Raw genomic sequence first — 20868 nt, 5'->3', positions numbered from 1 at the left:
GAGTCGTTTTTGAGTAGAAAAATATTGAAAAATACTTCAACTTCTGGACTATTTGTATCCAGCCCGGATCTTCCTTTATGTAAATGTTGCTGTCGATGATCAAAAGTTGTTTAAGTAGCGTGACTTGCTGTAGTCAACGATCTTCTACTGTATTACTACCCTAGTCTGGATTTCTTATCAGAGTCACCAATGCGTACTTACACTGGGCAAAATAAGTTTAGAACTACGCAGTTATTTACCAATATTTGGTGGCCAAATCTATGGGGGTGATGGTGGATAATGCTAATATATCCAGTAAAGAAAACAGATGCCAAACGACTCTGCATGCCCAACTTGAAAATGTGGCAGAAGATCCAATTCCGCCGAACAGAAAAAAATATAGCTTTTATGAACGAAAAGAAGTCAAATTTTGGTAATCCAGATGGTTGGCAATACCACTGACATGATCTTCAAAAGGAACTAGATATTTATAGAACCGGAACTTCTGTGGTGGGTTCCTTGGTGATTTGGGAAGCTTTTTTTATCAGAAAAAAGCATCCATTGGTGTGCATTTCAGGATTACACTAATATGTTGGAAGCAAGACAATGCTGCAATTCATAATTCTAACCTAACGAAAGCCTGGTTTTCTTACAAAACATATGGAAATTCCCGAGTTGCCAGCGTATTCCGGATCTGAATCCTGTGGAAAACGTGTGTACTATTCCAATTTCAAAAGCATTAGCAGATCAAAAGAGCAGATCGAGCATGATACCACGGAAAAATTGATTTTTAATGAAATCATGACTTATCTAATTTACTTATAACGATGAGTCATACACTCACTGTTCCTATTCCTGTAGGAGGTCCTTCCTACAAGCAGACTGAACCGTGTGGGGCCCTCGGCTCGATAGGAGCCCTGAGCTGAGGCCGAAAATGAATTAGTTGTTATAAATACTGGTTTGTCTTGCCTCTAGAGGCCTGTGCTCGTAGTGAGAGATCTCCTCCAAAACCCTCAGCATAAGGATGTAGAATTACAGGGTCCTCCACCCTGCCCCAATTTCAATCCCGTGCTGAAAATTCGTATGCTTAATCCACCTCTGATTAGAGAGTATATTAATCAAAGTTGTTCTTATTTGGAAATCCAACAAGTTTTTCTTCTATTGCATATAAACTGTAACTTATTTACTCTCAAATTACAAAATTCCCACGCAATAAAATAGTTGTAAACTGTCCAAGTAATACAATCTAAAGAGAGAAGATAATCATCTTCTCTCTTTATCATCTTCTTTATCAACACCTTATCATCTTCTTAGAGCTGGCATATTGAATGAATATTTGCATATTTCATACAGTATTGACTGCCTTGCATCATGAGTAATGAACTTAAGAATATCTATAATATTTTGATACTGAAATTGTACATTTAAAGTAAGTAAATTTGCGCTAAAGATTACAATGGTAGATAGCTGACTATCCAAATGATGAGGAATTGACAGTACCGCTTCGTGTGGAACGCCTTTTAGGGATGAGTAATCAGTATTGGAGAAAAACTTCCAACACAAAACCAAATCATGTAATCAATACACATGTAAGTGACAAAAACACTCAATTTATTTAGAAATTGAAAAATAATTGAGCGCTATAAAAATAAAAGAAAATGCAGAGACCTAATAGTTTATTGGAAAACTCATTAAAACTCACAACAAAATGATTAAATCTTCCAAACTAGAGAAATATTTTCATTGTTAATTCAGACATTCCAAGTTGGATAAAATATGTATTGAGTTGACACACAAGAGATATTCTTCATCTTTGGCACTCCAACCTCGAAAGGACTTGGCCTGCCATTTCGGGCATCTTCTACTTAAATATCACGTTAGCTTGCGTTAGCAGGCGCCATTACCGTCTCGACTATCGAACCGTACCATTTATGTGTACATTTTAATGGTTTTTATTTTTGTAGCATCAACCCAAATGACATAATTCATGATCGCTTCAATTTATTATTGCAATCATGTAAAATCAGCATCTGTCACTCTCAATCATTGAGGAGGCTTAGCCTATGATTGATTATTTTTTTTAAATATTCCCCAGCTACCACTCTATTAAATATCCATGATCGATATCCATTATGCCGCATCGAAAGCTCTATCTCTGCCAGCACAAAGGTCAGCAGGGGCAATTAAAATGCAACACACATCAGCGCGACCCAATCAATCAGAACGAGAACTCTATCCAGCCCCATCGGCTCGGCACATCACCATCCGCGATTGGTATTTTTATGCTATTTGCCCGGCAAAGAAAAGTAAAACGCAAATAAAAAGACTCGCCAGAGACACCGCACAGTCCTTGGATACGTGACACGTGATGTCGTCATTCTCGTCCGAAGCATCGAGCATCTTATGCAGCCCGATGGATGCTGAGAGTCCGGTGCGGTGCAGTCCACAACCTCATAAAGCATTCCTCATCATGCTCGAGCGAATCCGTAAACGCCAGCCGTAAACCACAAAAACCAATAACCTTCAAAGCCGCATCGCCTGTGACCCCTTTCGAGCGTCCCCACTAACGTGGATGGGGTGGTGGTAGGGTTCGGGGGTTGCTTTGACAGTTTACCATTCGCACAAACGGTCCCCGTCATCGGCGGCATCCTCGTCGGGGAGTCCATCCGCGAGCGAGAGAGACCATCAAAGGCGGCGCTTAGGCGTTATGTTTTGTTTGGGTTTCTGCGGTTCCCGGTGGCGTTGTGATCTTTGCCAGCCCTTTCAATTCCCCTTCTCGTTTCTAAGAAATCTCCCGACGGTGTTTGAGATGTTCCGTGCGAGTGTGTCGATATCTCGATTGAATGCGGTGCTGCTCAATAGTGGAACGAGTGGCGAGGCCCCTTCGACCAAACGTCAAACGTGTGCTAGAGCTTTGACGAGCGCGGAACGTGAGCAACCTTATCAGTCAAACAGGGCGACCTAGAGAAACGTCAGCCCTTCTCTTAGCAGCTGAGTAACCGAAAGGGCGAAACCGGCTACACGGGGGGAGGTTCGGATGGAAGTTGTTGTTAGTTAGGCTGATGCTCTGCGGCTGATAAGCGAGCGATCGCTTTTAGTGTCGGGCGTGTAAAGGGCGATTAACCGCGCGGTGCGGCTTTTGTGTGGATTTGATTACCGACGGGCGGCGACAACGGCTTAAGCGGCGGCTTGAGGCTAATCGTATCACTCAAGCTGCACGCACTGCCAGCCAACTAGGCGACATTCGTTCGACGGGTGCGTTTGTGTGCCAGCGGACCCGGCAAGAAACGTGATCATCGTTATAGAACGACAGTAGCACAAACAGTGCGAGCGATAATGGGAATCGTAGTTCGGATGGTAAAACTTTGCTTCCATTTCAAAGTCTTTTTCAATAAACAATGTTTTGACGTGTGGATGTTTGATACGTGTGGTTGGGCAAGGACATGCGACTGCATAATAACGAACACAGCGAATGGTTCTTTCGTAATTCGTAATCAATTTAAATGAGAACTGCGTTACAATCACGATTTCGTCTCTAATAGCATGGCTTGGTCAAATAGTATGTTAAATAATACACGATATTGACCCATTTAGAGTTCCCATTTTCCACGGATCACTTGGTCTTGTATTCAGAACTTAAGATATTAGGCAAATTGGGATACTACCAGATAAGATGCCATGTCTTCAAATGGCTGGATAAATAAGAGCAGTAAGTACTTCAGCAGTAAGCAGTAAGAAGGAACAGACCTTGCGGCCTAGATACGTTCAAAATTTACAAGGTGTATACGGTGATTGTTAATACAATTTTCTTCTTCTTGACTTAACGGCCTTCTAGGACACGCCGTCCATCTAATGGCATACCAGGCCTGCTGTTGCCACGTAGTTGGATAGTCAGTTCTCACTACGGGGGGACGGTCCTGATGCGATTTGAACCCCAGTCCTGCCGTTTGAAGACCAGCACCACTGTTACCTTGCAAACGCCACGTGGACAATAAATTAGGATTACATAATTTTATAAAACTTTAAACATGAAGCTAGAAGGTCGATATTCAACGAATCGATGTTTTATTTGTAAACCGTAGTTCTAGCGATAGGGGCGGCCCGGTGGTACAGTCGACAACGGCGCCGGTCTTCATATGGCAGGACCGGGGTTCAAATCCCATCCGGACCATCTCCCCGTAGTGAGGACTGACTTACCAAGTACGTGATATCGGCATGACCTTAGAGGCCGTTAAGCCAAGAAGAAGTTCTAGAGCTTGGGCAATCGGACAAATTAACCAACATCGAACGAATGTTATTGAAAAAATTAAAGGAATCGTTGCAGTTAAAATGTATGTCACAACAATACAAAATTATTATTCAACACAAACAATAGCAAACCAATTGTAATTAAAGTTTAAAATGCTGCCAATTTTTTATATTATTTTAAAGCGGTTATAATTTTTTTTTAAATTGTTGGTTGTTTGTTGTTGTTTTTGTTGTCAAAAAAAAATTATTTAAATTGTTAAATTGTTAAATCGCAGATGATATTCATTTAGGTTCGTAGTCTTTGGTTTATATTATACGCAACTAGTCAAAGTGACAACCATTTAAAAGATCCAAATTCTATCCAAAATATTCTAAAACAATTCTTCTTGTCGGGTTCCTGAGAAGCATTCTGAGGATTAGCGGATGAATTGTTATTGCTTTAACAATTCTTTAATAATTTTTGTGATTGTTTACTACATTTACTAAAGTTAGTGACTTTCAAATCAATTCTTTTTAACATTTTCGTCTATTTTTTCCATTTCTTCTAGGACGCCCTCGTATTGCTTAGGTATAATTAACTAACTAACTAGAATTTACATTTGTACAATACATCGACGGGCCGTCATACTCAATAATAAATAAATAAAATTTACATTTATTTGAAGGCATTTCCTTCTCCAAACCATGAATCTCCATCCGAGGCCCCTTATCCCGGATGTGCTCGGACGTTTGGCTGCTAGTTGTTCTGTCATCCAATTATTAAGTCCAAATTTTTAGCAAGGGTCTGCATAGTTCCACGAGAGGACATCACATCCCGGTTGTGCTTGAGAACCTGGCTTGAGACCTGGTGCTTATGATAGTTTTCCTTTTGTTTGACCATTGTTCCTTCATCGATCTGCGTTGTCTGCTAGTCAACGACTTATCGCGTGCTGTATCCTCCTAAATGCGATGGTGAAGGCGAAAGCCGTGCCAGTCTTTACAGTCTTTACCGGGGTTCAAATCCCCTTACCCCGTAGAGATGACTGACTATTCAACTACGTCAGATCAGCAAGTCTAGTAAGTTGGCCGCCGTGATTAAAAGGTCGTTAAGCGAAGAAGAAGAATATTTTTAAATTGCAGTTCACTACAATTCTCCACAAAGCATACCACAATACTTTGATGAGATTTAAGTACAAATTTATTTTTAATGTTAGATACATTTTAAAACTTAAGATCTTTAAGGAAATAATAATGATAATAATGGTTCAACTATGTGCAATAACTACTGTTCATTTTAATGAAACGGGAAACGCACATGGGATGACTTTCATAATCAAAATGTTAAACATACCCCATTTGGAACTTTCTAGATAAACTATTATAAAATTTCATGATTTTCATACTCATCGTTATATTTGCAATTTATTAAAGCAATAATATGTGGCAAGAAAAAAAAGATTATTATTGAAGGTATGAAAACACATTATGCTACATGATTTATGTTGGAACAGGGACAGAAACAGAAAAGACAACAGCATATACAGAGACTAGAAAACAGCTCTGTGAACAAGAGACATTGCCAGAGCAATGGGGCACAGGTAAGGACTCCTTAAACGATGTCAAAGGTTGGAACGAATGTCCGCGTGTGAGTGAGTGTTAATGCCTGGTGGGGGAGAGGGTGGGGATGCGAAGTGGAGTTTACTTTACGTCCCACATTTTGTTTTGTGTTCGATTCGTTTCGATTTATCGAACTCCGCGGGATTCGTGCGTGTGTGTGTGTGTTTGTATGCAAACCCATGTTGGCTCTATCGATCATGGCTGGCAAGGCGGCAACGATGATTTCATCGGTCCTACTGGCCCGGTGCACGTGTTCGCGCCCATTCCACCCCGCTCACGTATGCACCCTTCTCCCATGCTCGCCCCTGCCCTTGGTTGTGGGGTTGTGCATCCCACGGTCATTTCTAGGGAAGTGTTTCCAAACCCTCCGCCCAACGGGAGATCTTTGTTGAGCCCTGGAGGTGGTTGTGCTGTATATGTTGTTTTTTTTTTCCTCATTTTTTGTTTTGTTTGTACGCACACTTTGCTTTGCTGGCGCTGTTGCCGCAGCACTGATCACGTAAATTCCATGCAATAGCAATAACAGCAGCATTACCAATCACCACCAGCAACGGCCCCACATCGGGTAACCACAAATGACAAACAACGCCACCAGCTACTACTATGCTGCAGTTGGTATCGGCGTAGGATGAAATGACAAGTTTCCGTTGATGTTAGGTGATGAAATTGATGTTAAATCATTAAAAAAAAAGCAATAAAAATAACAAACATTTGTATGCTTTAAAACTGTAATCAAATATTCGAATCATGTTTTAATTCATTTTAATAATTACATTTGAGACTTTCCACTGTTGATTCAATTCTTTATTTTTCATGTTTACTTTGGTTATTCTATTCTATATTCTATTCTTTATTCTATTCAATATTCTATTCCATGTTTTCTTCCATTTTCCCATTATTCATTCTATTTTATATTCTAGTTGCAATCTATTTTGTATTTAATTTTATTTTGCAAACTGTTCTATATTCTTTTAAATACTCTTTTCTGTATTGTCCTCTTCAAAAATCATAAAATCCTGTTGAATTTTCAACTAGTTTTATGTTTCAATTTTATCTGTGCTTCTATTTTGCATTGTATTCTATTTCCCTGTTCTTCTGTTCTAATTTATTTGCTAATTATCTCCCTGTAGTGAGGACTGACTATCCAACTACGTGGCGTTTAGTCCAACTCCAACTACGTGGCGAGCAAGTTTAGTAAGTCATTCGATGGCCGGCGTGGTCTTTCAAAGATCATTAAGCCAAGAAGAAGAATAATATGTGACAATTTATTTTTTAGTTTTGAATATTGATCAGGCCACACAGTGTCGAATGTTATTCTCAATATAGCATTTTATTATCAAATCGTAGCACAACTGCTACTTCTTAAGTTTGCAATCTTGTTATATGATCATGAATTTTTTAAACTGATTATGGATTTGTTTAATAATGTTGTAATTTCAATCATGTTACGTAATAAACCTATTTAATTGAAAAAAAATAATAAAATATAAATAAAATGGCAAAGAATAAGGAGGAAATGCCTTAGCAACATGATTATAAACTTAATTCAACACAAGCGGTGTTGACAATATGGCACTGGACCGTCATAATCAATTATAAATAAATAAATGAATACATAAAAATCCAATTCTTCTACTTGGCTTGACGATCTGTCATGAAAGTCTGGAATGATGCCACTGGAATATCATGAAGTGGAACACATAAATTTTCAAATAAAATGAACAAACTTTCATAGCCAAACATTTCCAACTGCTGTTACATTTTGTATAAAAATTTATTAATAAAAAGAAATAATTGCGGCTAGCCAAGTAGTTCTGAGTGTTCTATAAACTTATCCATCAACCTTATATCCGCTTGGGCGTAATAGCGACTGCCTTCGCCGCACCAATCCCCACGAGCACGAGCCGGCGACCAGAAGGTAACGCTGCTGACACGGAAAACACTAAACACAACCGGATGAGGTCGTGTCCGTTGTGTGTGTGTATGTATATGGGAGGGACGGACGGAGTTAGAGTCGAGATCGACCACGCTACACAAAGCGTTTAACGGTTTGAGGGGGTGGTGAGGGTAAATTACAGAGGTGGGAGGGGGCGAGCGAAACGTTCGAATCGAGAGGCGGCTAAAGATCGAAACGCAAACACCACCGCGCGACTTGCCGAGACTGCTTGGCGTCATACTGTCTGCCAGCGCGGTCGTTGTTCATACAATTTTGTTGCTGTACACACTCGCCACCCCTCGATCGATCCCACGCACAGACGAAGGAAGGGCAAGGGTGGGAAGGAGTGCAGGCAATGGATTTCAGAAGCCGTAGCACCACCGACCGATCGCATCACCGACGACAAAGGGAACAGGGGTCGAGGTAGGTTTGTTGTTTGGAAATGAAAAAAAAAAACACACACACACACCAGCCGTGCTCACACTCCCGATGTCCATTTGATGCACCCCCGAGGGAACGACGAGCATGTCTGTGTGTGTGCTTGTGTTTGCGTAAGTGCATGTGCATCAGGAACCGCGATATGGATGCATTTGGTCGGGCGTCGGGACCATCTCCGGTTGCAACGGCAGCTCGCTGTGTGTGTGTGTGTGTACATAAGAATATCGTTATCAACACCGCACCGCAGAGCAAAGAACGAACGTGGAGGACGCGGTGTCGCCTTCTCTCGTAGAAGGCTTCCCTGGAAGCCATCCGCATGTTGCTGGCTTCGGGAAGTTGCAGCAAGAGCGATCGCTGCAGCAAGATCTTCACCCAAGTGAGCAAATAAGGGTTTTGCTGGGGATGCAATGGCATACGAAACAGGCCGGGTCGCAAGAAAATGTGCTGCGGATGCGTTCCTTTATTCCATAAAAGCCCAAATGCATAAAATAAGTGGCTGGACCAACCGACACCAGGGGTGAGGGATGCAAGGAAAGGGAAAAGAACGTTCGCCAGCAGCATAAAACATGCTTTTTTTCCGTTTCGCCTTAAAGAAGCGAACGAGAATGTTGCCCCGCGTTGCACAATGGCAGGTCGGGAGCGAACGGAATGCTTAACGCCTGAGGTATGAGTTGCATCGTTTTGCAGCTCGTAAATAAATCCCGCCACCAGAGTCTTGGCAAGAGCGTGTGTCTGGAAGCCGTGGTTCAAATGTTTGATTTTGGGATTTCTGTTTGCTGAAGCGTCTTTCTTGTCTCGTCGCCGTGATTTGCTTAGAAAACATAGGCTTCGCTACTGGCTTGTTAGTTCGAGCAAAAAGGGGGCTTTTTGTTGTATTGACTTATGATAAAGTAGACATCATCTTCATCTTCTGCTACAAGGTGCCAGAAGAAGCCAGACACCCGGCCACAGCTTTTGGAGCTATATAAAGAATTTTTTATTTTAAGTTGCATTTTATGTGTCTTCTGTCGGTGAAATTGATAACTACGCTTGTGCTCTGACTTCGCACTGGTAGGGATTGAAACACGAGACAATAGTTGTGTTCATTCCTGACGTCAACTTCAATTATTTAGCAGACAAGTTGTTGGAGGTCAATCAATGCATTGCATTCCCTCGCTGATGGGACTAATCATCTAAACAGACAAGGCCTGTCAATCGAATCAGATCAATATGAGTGAACACGTCCGTACCAGTTTATAACAACGGAATGTTGTTTGCAGTTGCAGTTGAGTTGCAAACAGGTCACATTAGGTTTTATCTTCATAAAAATGTGTAAATTGTCCAAGAGGAGGAAAAGGAAATGTAATGAAGCTCTGATTTTAGTGGCTCTGAAGATTACATCAGAAGTCTTATTTTTGATTAAAGAAAACTTTTTCTGATCTTCCTAGCGCAGAAAATATCTACGAAGATGTCAAGGGTTTCCTAGTTATGCGTCCAAATGATAAAAAATATTCCAGTTACGATGAACATTGCCCAGAGACTAGGCCTTTCAAACTCAACCCTGTAGAGGCTCTGTTCATACCTGTTTGAACGGACGCATCGAGTGAAATTCGGATACTACTGCAGGGAATCAGCTTAGGACCGTTGCTTTTGCTGTGGTTCCTGTTTTCCGGTGTAAACGATGTGTGTGAAGTTCTCTCTGACAACCGCTTCATCATGTACACAGACGATGTAAAAATATTGCCACAGTTAAAAAAAAATGGAGACTGCAAAGCGTTTTAAAAACTAGTTGTTGTATTGAACTTTGTAAAGCTTTGCGTTGATAAGTGTTATGTGGTGTCTTTTGCACGTTCTATTAGATAAATGAAATACAACTATGCAAATCATGAGCAAGTGTTGACGAAAACAGATCACATCAGGGATCCAGGTTACTATTAGACTTGAAACTCACATTTATGCCTCACATAGCACAAATCATCGAACACGGAAACCGAGCATTAGGACTAAATTTAACGATGAAAAAAGTTTTTAATAATTTTAGATTACAATTTGGTTGTTTGGTGCCCTTATGCCGAGACTTGGGTGAACAGAATAGAAATAATACAAAGAAAGCTTTTCCACAAAATCCAAAAATACAACGAAACGCTGTTAGGATTGCAAACATTGCAAAAGTGTCGGAAAAACGCGTCGGTTACATTTATGGCAGACTTAACGTTAGGGACAATTGATGCACCATCACATCTTCACAAGATCAATTTCGCAATCCCTCGCTTGGGTTTTTCAACAACATAGAATGCTTCACGACACAAGACACAACAATACAAACATTGACAATACGGCATTGGACCGTCATAATCAATTGTAAATAAATAAACAAGACACAACACGCTTTACGGCTCAAAAGCACCCATAAGTACAACGCCGCGTCGATTCAATGAGTATGCAACGCACTTTGACTACAACTTGAATATCAGAACTTTCAGGGACAGGATCCGCCTCTCTCAGGATCAGAGGCTAGATCTGCCTCTTTTTTATCCAATCATTTAGTATCAAAAACCGTGTATCAACTGGTCGGTAAAGCTTACAAAGAGTTGAAAAAATGCGTACATTTATTTTGAAGTTAGCCATAACCAAGGTGTCAGATAAATGCCGCCAGGACTCTCGGGATCGGATGCAGCCGAGGATCGAGCAGCCCTAGACCAATTTTCTGGAGACTGATTGGCGACCTGGCGATGTCTGCACGACGTGTTCAATCCTGAGCAGGCCAAGAATAAGAAAAAGAGTATCGGTATCGAGTGTCAATATTTTTGTAGAATGGTTCTTCAAGTGTTTAAGTTGCTCCTAGTTTTTTGAATAAATTAAACGACTTCGAACTTTGAAGGATTTAACTACAGATTTATATTGAAAATCTATAAAAAAAATGTTATGTAAATTTGACATGAAAGCAGTGTGTAACAGCATTAGCTACAGGAACAGGAACGAATCGAACGATTCTTTCGTCGAAATTTGTGAAATCAAAATTGTTCAACAAGTCGGTAGAAATTGGACGAAGTTTCTCGGATGAATGCTGCTTCAAGATAGCTATCCAACCGATCAGTAGAATCGTTTCTTGAAGACGGATTTCTCAAGCATTCTAGAGCATGGATAGCTCGGAAAGCATTCCCACTTTAGTAAGAGTTATGAATATCATCGTTGAAGATCATTTAATTCCGAGTACGTCATATTTCAAACGCTTACCAACCAACCGAATGTATCCCAAGCTCATTCCGACATTGTATGTCTCCGTGTTATAAATACGTCTGAAGCCACTACATCAATCATTCTTTTCATTTTGACGCTTGTGCACGTCGCTGCCTTATGCTGCACGATCATAACTTGAACATTCTTCGAACAGCTCCGAGATGTGGCTACGGAACCACTCGAACGGGGATCCTCAGGCCAGAGTTATGTTTCTAAATTGGCGTTTAAATCGGCAGACCAGTTACCGAAGAAAGTTCTTCAGTTTTCTGTCGAGTCCAAACAACAGCAACTTGATTCATTTTTTTTCCTTTCTTTTTTTTTTCATTCTGATGAATGTAGCATTTAACCTTCGCCGTGATCGATCACACAAGCAAAAAAAAAAAAAAATCACGCCGAGTCGTTTAGAGGAAAGGGTGGGTTGAACGGGGGTATACGAGATAGCCGAGTGTGCATTGAAACACGAAGAAACACTTGAGCCGACCGAGCACCGTTTCCAATCGCAGGTCATTCTCACCGTTCGCCTACCTCTACCGCACCGGCTCTGTCACCTGCATCCCTTCTCACCCATTGCGGTGCTCAGGGTAGTGAGCAGGCCCAATGTTGATCTGGTGCCTTCCTGTCTGCGCCGTTGAAAACCGTCCGGACGACGAAGAAGCAGGCGAGAGCATAAGATGGCGATTAAAGCGAAGGCAAAGCCAAAGCGGAGTATGTGTGTGTGTGTATGCACCGCCAGACCGGACAGACTTGTTGGCGGCAGCACAGCGGCGGGTCGGCTTTCCATCCACCAGAGTCGGGGCCGTATGAGAATGGTGGAAAGTGGATGGGAACGGTGCTGGGATGCTTGGGTGCAGGAAACAGAGGATCGTTCGTCGCTTGCCCGGGACCGCACACACCACTTCCAGAAAAAGACACGAAGAAGACGACTGGAGAGAGCACAAGTCAGAAAGGGCCCGTTAGGACGGTTTGAGGTTATAAAGCGGACCTCTTGTGCGGACGGAAGCGGAAGGGCACAGGGCGGGGCGACGGTGAAATGTTACACATTTAGGAATGGTTCTCGGACGCACGAAACGCTGTAATTGATTGCCCTGTCCGCAGTTGGGCACAACAGAACATCTTCCTTTCCCTTTTATGGCAGAGTTTTATGTCTGCCGGGGGTTGTGCATCGTGCACCAAGTCTCCGACCGATCGAAAGCACACATCTTGTGTTGATTTTTCCTTCCCAAAAAAAAAATCGGCAAACGCCGGTTTCCACTCCTAACGGACACCATTTTGGGGTGTCCTGTTTCACGAGTGGAAAGGGGGCAGAAAAGCGGTTGGTTGCATCATGCCATCAGTCCCTTTCCCGAACAGGATGACGCGTCAAATGACAAACGGGAATTGTCGAACGGGAGAGAGTCCAGCGGTGGTTCCAGATCAGGATCTCGTTACTTATTGACAGCCACTTTTCCGTTTCGAAAGCGATCGCGATCACTGTGCTGCATCCGGTGCTGTGGCCGTTTGTGGAAGGATAATGGTTTATGCGCCACATAAGCCACTGTTTGGATGTCTAACGAGCAAAGTTGAAGGAAGGGTGAGACGTACTTTTTGGGCAGAGCATTTGGAAAGTGTCAATTTCGACGGTGACTTTTCTTTCCCGCTCTCGGATGGTTTGGTAGGAAGTATTTAGTTACTGAAGTAAGTGACAAAGTCGTAAAGTGGATGTAAATGACTTATGTAAATGTGAAAGAATGCTAAACTTGTTGTGCTGTAATAGGAGTAAAATGTGTGCTCTAGAATTTGTCCAGACCAAATCCGATAATTAGCTAAAAATCAGCGAACTAAGCAGACCGTAAGCCAACTTATGAAAAAAAGTTTGATCTGAAATAACTAATGGACCTGTTGAGTATTGCCGAGGCTCAACGAAACAGCTAGATTATAGATTGCAACGCGTAAATTACAAGAAATAATAACACATTAAGCTAAAACACACAGTCAAGTATCAACAAAAGCGGGTAATACACCGAATGCAAGATAAATTTGACATTCGGCCATTCCGTTTGTAGTTCGTGATTGAGTTGACGTATCAAAACAAACGAAACGTCATTCGAAAGCCACAAGTGTTTGGAAACAGTGAAAAAAATGTCGCGTGAACTTAATAAGTGGAACTCGCCGTAACTAAGGAAGCAAAGTACGTGTATCAGGATGATCCGTGCCGGACACACAAACCGGGACACGGTGAAGGATATTCGCAAGCAACCTGAAACCTGCTAGGGAGATTTTGAGGCCGTTATACAACGGGAGCATCAAATCCAGGCGGTCGGATTGCTTACGGAACGCGGACGGCTGTGTGAAGCAGCTGGACACGGTCGTCAAGCCCTGGATAACCCAAGTGGCCTTTGGTAGGCCGTATGTGTGGCAACAAGATTCGGCACCTTGTCATGCGGCCGCCAAATCGCAAAAATGGCTTTAAGACAACCCCCAATGTTTGGCCTCCCAGCTCCCCGGACTTCAACCCGATGGACTATTCCGTGTGGGGCATGGTTGAAAGTGATACCAACCGAACGTCATGCAACACAAAAACAGAATTAGTTCGTTTTTGCGGCTCTACCCAGGGCTATGGCAGTCCGGGCTTGTTTCACGTTCCCTAAGCGGATACAGGCGGTCATCGATGCCGAAGGTCGTTACTTTGGGTTATTTGTGCAGCCAACGTGGTAAGCTAAACTTCGTAGGAAAACTTTTTTCTTATTTGCTTCATTAAAACAAAACAAAATTCAATTCCCTAAGGAACTGTCAAATTTATCGTGCACACCGTGTATATGATTCATACATAGTCTATCGGATGAATGCAAGGTATGAGAGCCAAACGAGATACATCCAAGGTTATGAGAGCCGAGAATAAAAAGGGCTAAGGAGCGTCCGTGCACCTTAAATGAAATCTCTTGCTAAGGATCAAAATCCATCCGGATTATTTCCACGTATTGAGGACTCACAATCCTGAGGGAGGATCACTGACTTTAGAAAGTCTATTAAGCCATTCGATGATCAGCGCGACCTACTAGGTCGTTAAGCCTACTAGATACAGAAGAGACTGAGGCTTAAAAACTTGAAGCGTTGCTCGGTTTCCCCTGCTAAAACGTTTGCAAGAAGCAGTAGGTCGTTAAGTTAAGAGGAAAAAAGCCGACGAACTCAAAATCTCTGAAAAATCTAAGCAAATAATTGTTTTGAGTCGTTTATTTGTCGTGATGCCTCTTTGTGTCTCTGAGACTCCATTCGCCTCTCCTGATGGCTACTAAATGAACTGCAAATGTCTTGCTCGAAGAAAATTTATTCTCATTGGACTGAAGAACAAACGTAAATCCAGAATGCTGATGATGAGTTATTCATTATTGTTACTCTTCAGAATCCGCACAGAATCCATAGCTTCGCAGGACAAACACAAGGATGTTCTCGTGGAAGGTGAATTTTAAGTTTCTAACTAAGCATCCGGCTGCTGTCATTATATTTGACTTGGTGGCGTTCATGGTCCAATGCTCCAGACGGCTTATGATGAATATGAATTCCGATAATGTATTCCGAATTTTGAAGAACCAGATTATCCTCGGAGTTCATGTTTTTATGGTAATATCTTCACTTTGTAGCAAATTTATCGTATAATGCTTGCTTCTAATCTAATAGATGATCCAACTCAAGGTTCTAATAGATAATCAAGAGTGAGCTCCAACGTAAATTGGCCAAAAAATGATAGAATATTAATCCACCAATAGTTATCTTAATTTCCCAATTACCCACAGTCGATATGGAATGATTCTACCGTCGGAAGTGACCAATTATCGCATACGGTAACTACCATAAACGCGCGAATTACAAATCACCAAATAAAACCTAGGAAAAAACGTTCCACCACTAGAATCCGTGTGTTTGATCACAGGGGTAATTTGTGCGATAAAATAAATTCCCGTTTCCTCTCACCCTACTCAAAACGGATATTGGGTGGTGTGGCCTGTAGCCCGCGAGTTAGAAAAGCAAGAAAGAAACTCCAAACGCGTCGTAGTTCCCCTAGCCGTGTGCGAATTCCTTGGTACGATGAGAGTTTGACAAAACGATAGCAAAATTATCTCACGACGCGATAACGGCTGGAATGTTGGGCCGCGGTCTCACCACCGACTCTTCTCCCTGTCTCCCTTAGGCTTCATCCGCCATTTGCCTTGAAGTGGGAGAAATAAAAAAAAAAGACCTTCACCTTCGTGGGACGGATGCGTCGCCCTAAAGTCTGTCGGTCGTCAAGTTACACACATCCTTCCAACTCCCGGGTTGTTGGTTGTGATGTTGCAATGTGCACCGTGTGTCCAGCTTGGGCGGAATACGAAGCGAGTTTTCATGCGCTTGCGGGGAATTTCGCAACCGGGCAAAATAGCCTCGCAGAAAGATCGATCGCGTAGGGTCGCGCTGTGACAGTTTTCACGGTACAGCACCGGAAGTCGACTTCTACCTGTTGGTCCACCCGATCGCCCGGCCGAACCTGCTGTGCCTGTGTTGGAATGTTCCCCATTGCTGATTGATGAACGATGCGCGCGGTCAAGTGATGGATATACCCCGGGCCGATGGCAATATGCTAATGAACGGTTTTTTGCCAGCTTCGGGCACTCGCGACCACGACCGAGTGCGTGCCGTGTGGGAAAAGTTGTAACGAAAAAGCGCAACTCACGGGGCATTGATTGATCGGGATAGGAAAGTGGCAGTCTGGCATCGGGTTTCGTGGTATGTTTGCACATGGCCCCGCTCGCGGTGAGCCCCCTATGTCAACAGGTTCCCCACATATCGATGGAAGCTTCCCTTCCGCGGAGGCCTCCGGTACGGCTTTCCGGCATGCGATCGGAAGACAATTTGTCATCGAGCTGGTAAACAAATCAAGCGAGTCATTTGCGTTTGATTGAGAGATCGGTGGCAGATCGGGGTTTGACGGTGATAACTGACGCACTGCTGTCGATTAGACGACAGGGGCACGCTTGCGCAGGTTTCGCTTCCGATTGTGCTCTACCTTTATTTATGCGCATTATTCGTTAGGGACAGGTAGATAGATATGTTGCATGGAATTTTACAGCAATTATTACATCTTACCCTGAATGTTGCATGGTAAAAGCAAATTAAATTGCATATATCGAGCTATGTTTAAGCGTAACGTTTGAGCAAGTTTACGGTTAAAATAAAGATAAATTTAGTAAATGATAAAGTATTTCGATGAATCCAAAATCTTACAGAGACTCGGTCCAGATAATGGATCGTTTGAATCACTCGGTGGAATTTTTGAATGTTTAGGGGATTATGTGGATTAAGCTTCCTATGGAACTTTGCAATCATATAGTGGAATACTGATTGCAATTTTCCACATTCGAGAGGTAAATTTATTATTAAGAAATAGTATAAGTACAATCGTGAGCCTATTATACCGTTGGTGTTCATAAAACATAGCAAATCATGTTACTTATCCTAGCTCTAATCATCGACCAAAACATTTAAAGGAAGATGCAGGGTTTTCGATCCACATAATGGAATTGAAAAATTACTATGAGGAATATGTCAAGTGAATAGTTGCATGCCCGTAGTGGAGCTTTTCAATCATACAATGTAATTTTGCATTATTTAAGGGGAAATTGGCAACACGATACTGCAATTGGTGCTGCTTAAAAGAAACTCATCGATTAAGCACAACATTTTAAAATATTTTTTGCGTTAAATGTGAATGATACGGAGTGCTGAAGTTAACAAACTATTGGATGGCATTGGATGGCAAACGCACGGCAGAAAACCCACAGGATTGCAAATTATCACATGTGATTTTCCAATTTTTACTGATTGAATGCAATGTTTCACTACATGATTGCGAAGCTACACATAAAAAAATATAAAAATATATAATAAAAATTGTATATTTTTATAATTTTTTTTTTTCGTAAGAACAGCCTGGCCGTATTTACTTATGAATACCACGTAGTGAGTTAAGTCGGTACTCACTACGGGGAGACGGTCCGGATGGGATTTGAACCCCGGTCCTGCCATTTGAAGACCGGCGTCGCTGTCGCCTACATCACCGGGCCGCCCCAATAAAAATAAAAAAAAACTAAAAATTAAATTTCGAAATATTTTATGAAAAACCACAAAATTGCACGCCAGCCATCACTACACATTGTAAAAATTGTTATAAATTGGTTTTACATTGGCATTTTTTACTACCCGTTTTTAAAATGAAAATTTTAAAAATGATGATTTACATAAAAAATTATAGATTTTCGTAAGTGGCCCTGATATTATGATATTTGAAGCTTTTTTTTAATGCAGTCAAAAATATCTAATAGTGTTACTTTAAAATATGAAAAAATGTGAGTAAACAGATTTTTAAATTCTCTGCAACTTTGCAAAACACAACTTTGTTACTTTTCTCTTTAATATTTTGAAGTTATTATCAAAAAAAGACTAGAGGCCCTATTGTTTCCTATTGTTACGCACTGTATTGTTGCAATTTTTCACTCATTTACAGGGTTTCGATCCATATAATAGAATAGTAGAACCATTTAGGTGAATATTTAACATAACTAGTGAAATATTGCAAACCCGTGGTGGAGCTTTACAATCATTTAATTAAGTTATGCATTGACTGAGGCAAAATTCGCATCGCAGCTGTGAGATTTTGCTATCAGCGCTTGTTTGAAGCAGTAGTTATTAGAACAGCTTTAACAACTAATTTTTTCGAAAAAAACTTGTTCAAATGATGTGCTACTTTAACAAATTATTTGATGAAATTTTTTATTTTACTTGTTTAACAGGAAAGCTTCAAACGATTGATATAAATTCCACAGCAAAATCAACGTGCGAGTTGCTAATATCCCCTAAGTGAATGCAACATTCAAGTTCAACAACAATGTTCCGTAAGAGGCTAGCAATATTCTACACTACATTTAAAACATTTCACTGAGTGGATCAAATATTCTATTATACGAGTTCCATTATGTGATTGCGAACTTGCCAATTCAGTTTGTAATATTCTTATATCCATTTGAAAAATTCCTCTGAGTGATTTAAACTTCCATTACATCGATTGAAACCCTTTATAGGCTTAATGCTAAGAGTCAAACTACAGTAGAAATAAGTTTCCTAAAATCAACTAGTCCAGAAACATTTTTCTAATTTATGAAACCTATTTCAGTGTGATAATCTTAGAGAGATTATTATAAAATTTCTAATACCTCAAATGGGGGACAATTCGTTGGTGAAACACAGCGACTCCGTTCTTCATACGATAGGACCTAGATTTTACGTCGCATCAGGACCGTTCTCTCGCAGGGAGGACTGATTACCGAACTCCGTGGCATATCAGCAAGTCTAACAAACCATTCGATAGCTAAATACCATAGGATCATCAACAAATAGATAAATAAATGAATAACTGTAAGACACGTTTTTGGAAGATATGAACAAATAAATTTTACGATCATCATGATACTAAATAAACATTCAAATTATTCTCTCCTTCAAGACATTCTCAGTTTTTACTCTGTCCAAGAAAATGCGTTCCTAACATCGTTACCATGTGAAACGATCCTATTCCTGCGAGATGTTCCAATATTTCAAGTTTCCCTTTTATTTTCGCAGGTCCGCTAACCACTGCTGTCATATCGGTTTGAAGTGTCCCGCTTCGTGAAATGCTACCGAACACTTTGGCCCACAACAATTATACCCAAAAGAAACGGTCGATTTCTCCCGCGTTATTTCCGGGGCCCTGTCGAAATGGCAAACTCATCAATTTCTTGGCAGCCGAAAAACGCAGCATCTCGTCTTTGATGGGTTCGCGCTTGTGCATACGAGATGGACGAGTTATGTTCTCCGTCGTGATGAACGGAGAAGAGCGAAAAGAAAAGTGGAGAAAGAAATAAAATAATAAGAAAAGATAAAAGACCACATATCGCTTAAAAAGGATGGTCGGTTTGGAAAATAACTGTATCATGGCGGGGATCGTTATAATGAGTTGACAAAAACAGAAAAAAAAACAAAAACCACTACAGCAAGCAAGACACAACACAAAATGCTTCACCCTCCCCCCGAGGGAACCGTCGCAGCGCAAGAGTTGGTTGTCGAATGCGTTTGTTTGCTTTTCCACTGTGGCTAGCAAAAATATAAAAAAAAACCCTGGCATTGTCAGTGGTTGTGCGTTTTTGTGTTGTTTGTGTTTTGTTTTGCATTCATTTTCCATCGCCTGTTTTTTTATCTACTTCTGCAACCACTTTGAAGACACAACATCAAAGCAAAGTCACCGCCGTTCGGTTGCAAAAAAGTGCAAAGTTTCTGAGACTTTGTCGAGGAACGTTTTAGCCGTGCCTGAGTGTATGTGTTTCTGGAGCGGTTGGCTCGATCGATGCAGTTCGATCGGTACGATTTAAATCGTTACCAAGACTGGAACGAAGAATTGATAGCCTTGATATTCGAAATGAGAGTTGAGGATTTATGAGAACGTGAAAAATCAGGAGCAATTTTTTGGAAGGATAAAGAAACGCATTTATTAAATCTTGAAAAGAGTATTTTGTCCAATACAAAATAAATAAAAGATAAAAATAAAACAAACGAAAAATAAAATAAGGAACACAATGATAGAACTTAAAGAAACAAATAATGAAGAAGATTTGAAACACACACACATACACACAAATAAGATAAAACAAAATAACTCAATCGAAAGTGTTGCCCGGATATTTGTGTTGAAGATGGTAAGCACAAAGAAAAAAAAAATACAATACCGCATGGTCATTCTTGCACACTAATAAACAAGTTGCATTAAAACAAAAACATTAAAATAAGAAAGAAAATGGTAGATCGACAACGTTTAAATAAAAACAAATTTGTTCAAGCATAAAAAAATATAATTTGAAAATACGGCGTTGAACCGCAATAGTTAAGACAAGAGAAACAAATAAAAAATACAAATATAAAAATGAAACCCTAAATCAAATGTTTAAATTAACGTTAAACTTTTCATATAATATTATTAGAAACCTAACACTAAGATATATGAGGTAAGCAAACAAAACAAAACAAACAAGAAAGAGAAAAGAAAGAAAAAATAGAGAATTAAAAAATATGTATGTATGAAAAAGCACTGCATAGAAATAAAAAAAAACATAAATTCAAATAAAAAAACAAAATTAGGTAATTGCTTTCAATAACATAAATTCAAACTTAAAAATTTAAATAAAACAGCACTACAAAACAGCAAAAGTAAACGGAAGGAAAAAAGAGATAGAAAACTGAAGAAGTAAAATGACACATGGAGCAGAAAATCAAACTAAAACCAAAAACCAAAAACCAAAACCCACACACAATGGACACTGCTTTCGGTAGTGCCAATTGCTTTGCTTTATGTGCTCTGTCACATGACATACTGCCCTTCCAAAGGGGAGAAAAAAGGGGTTGAGAGTGCAAGTGTT

At 40.7% G+C, this 20868-nt stretch overlaps 2 protein-coding genes across 2 annotated transcripts in view; both read right to left on the bottom strand.

The window, feature by feature from the left end:
- LOC126556500 (uncharacterized) overlaps window positions 1–20868 on the bottom strand; it is a 518397-nt gene that overhangs the window by 150972 nt on the left and 346557 nt on the right. The gene's annotated exons all lie outside the window — the stretch shown is intronic.
- The window catches only part of LOC126556088 (solute carrier family 2, facilitated glucose transporter member 5-like), a 160171-nt gene continuing 146473 nt past the window's right edge, over window positions 7171–20868 (bottom strand). Inside the window, exon 4 of the mRNA XM_050211287.1 lies at window positions 7171–7181. The gene's annotated coding sequence lies outside the window, so the exon portion shown is untranslated. The remainder of the gene's footprint in view (window positions 7182–20868) is intronic.

The sequence above is a fragment of the Anopheles maculipalpis genome, chromosome 2RL, assembly GCF_943734695.1.
Source record: "Anopheles maculipalpis chromosome 2RL, idAnoMacuDA_375_x, whole genome shotgun sequence".
NCBI classification, from domain to species: Eukaryota; Metazoa; Arthropoda; class Insecta; order Diptera; family Culicidae; genus Anopheles; species Anopheles maculipalpis.
The sequence above is the reverse complement of the archived record's forward strand: the minus strand, read 5'-3'. Positions and strand labels throughout refer to the sequence as shown.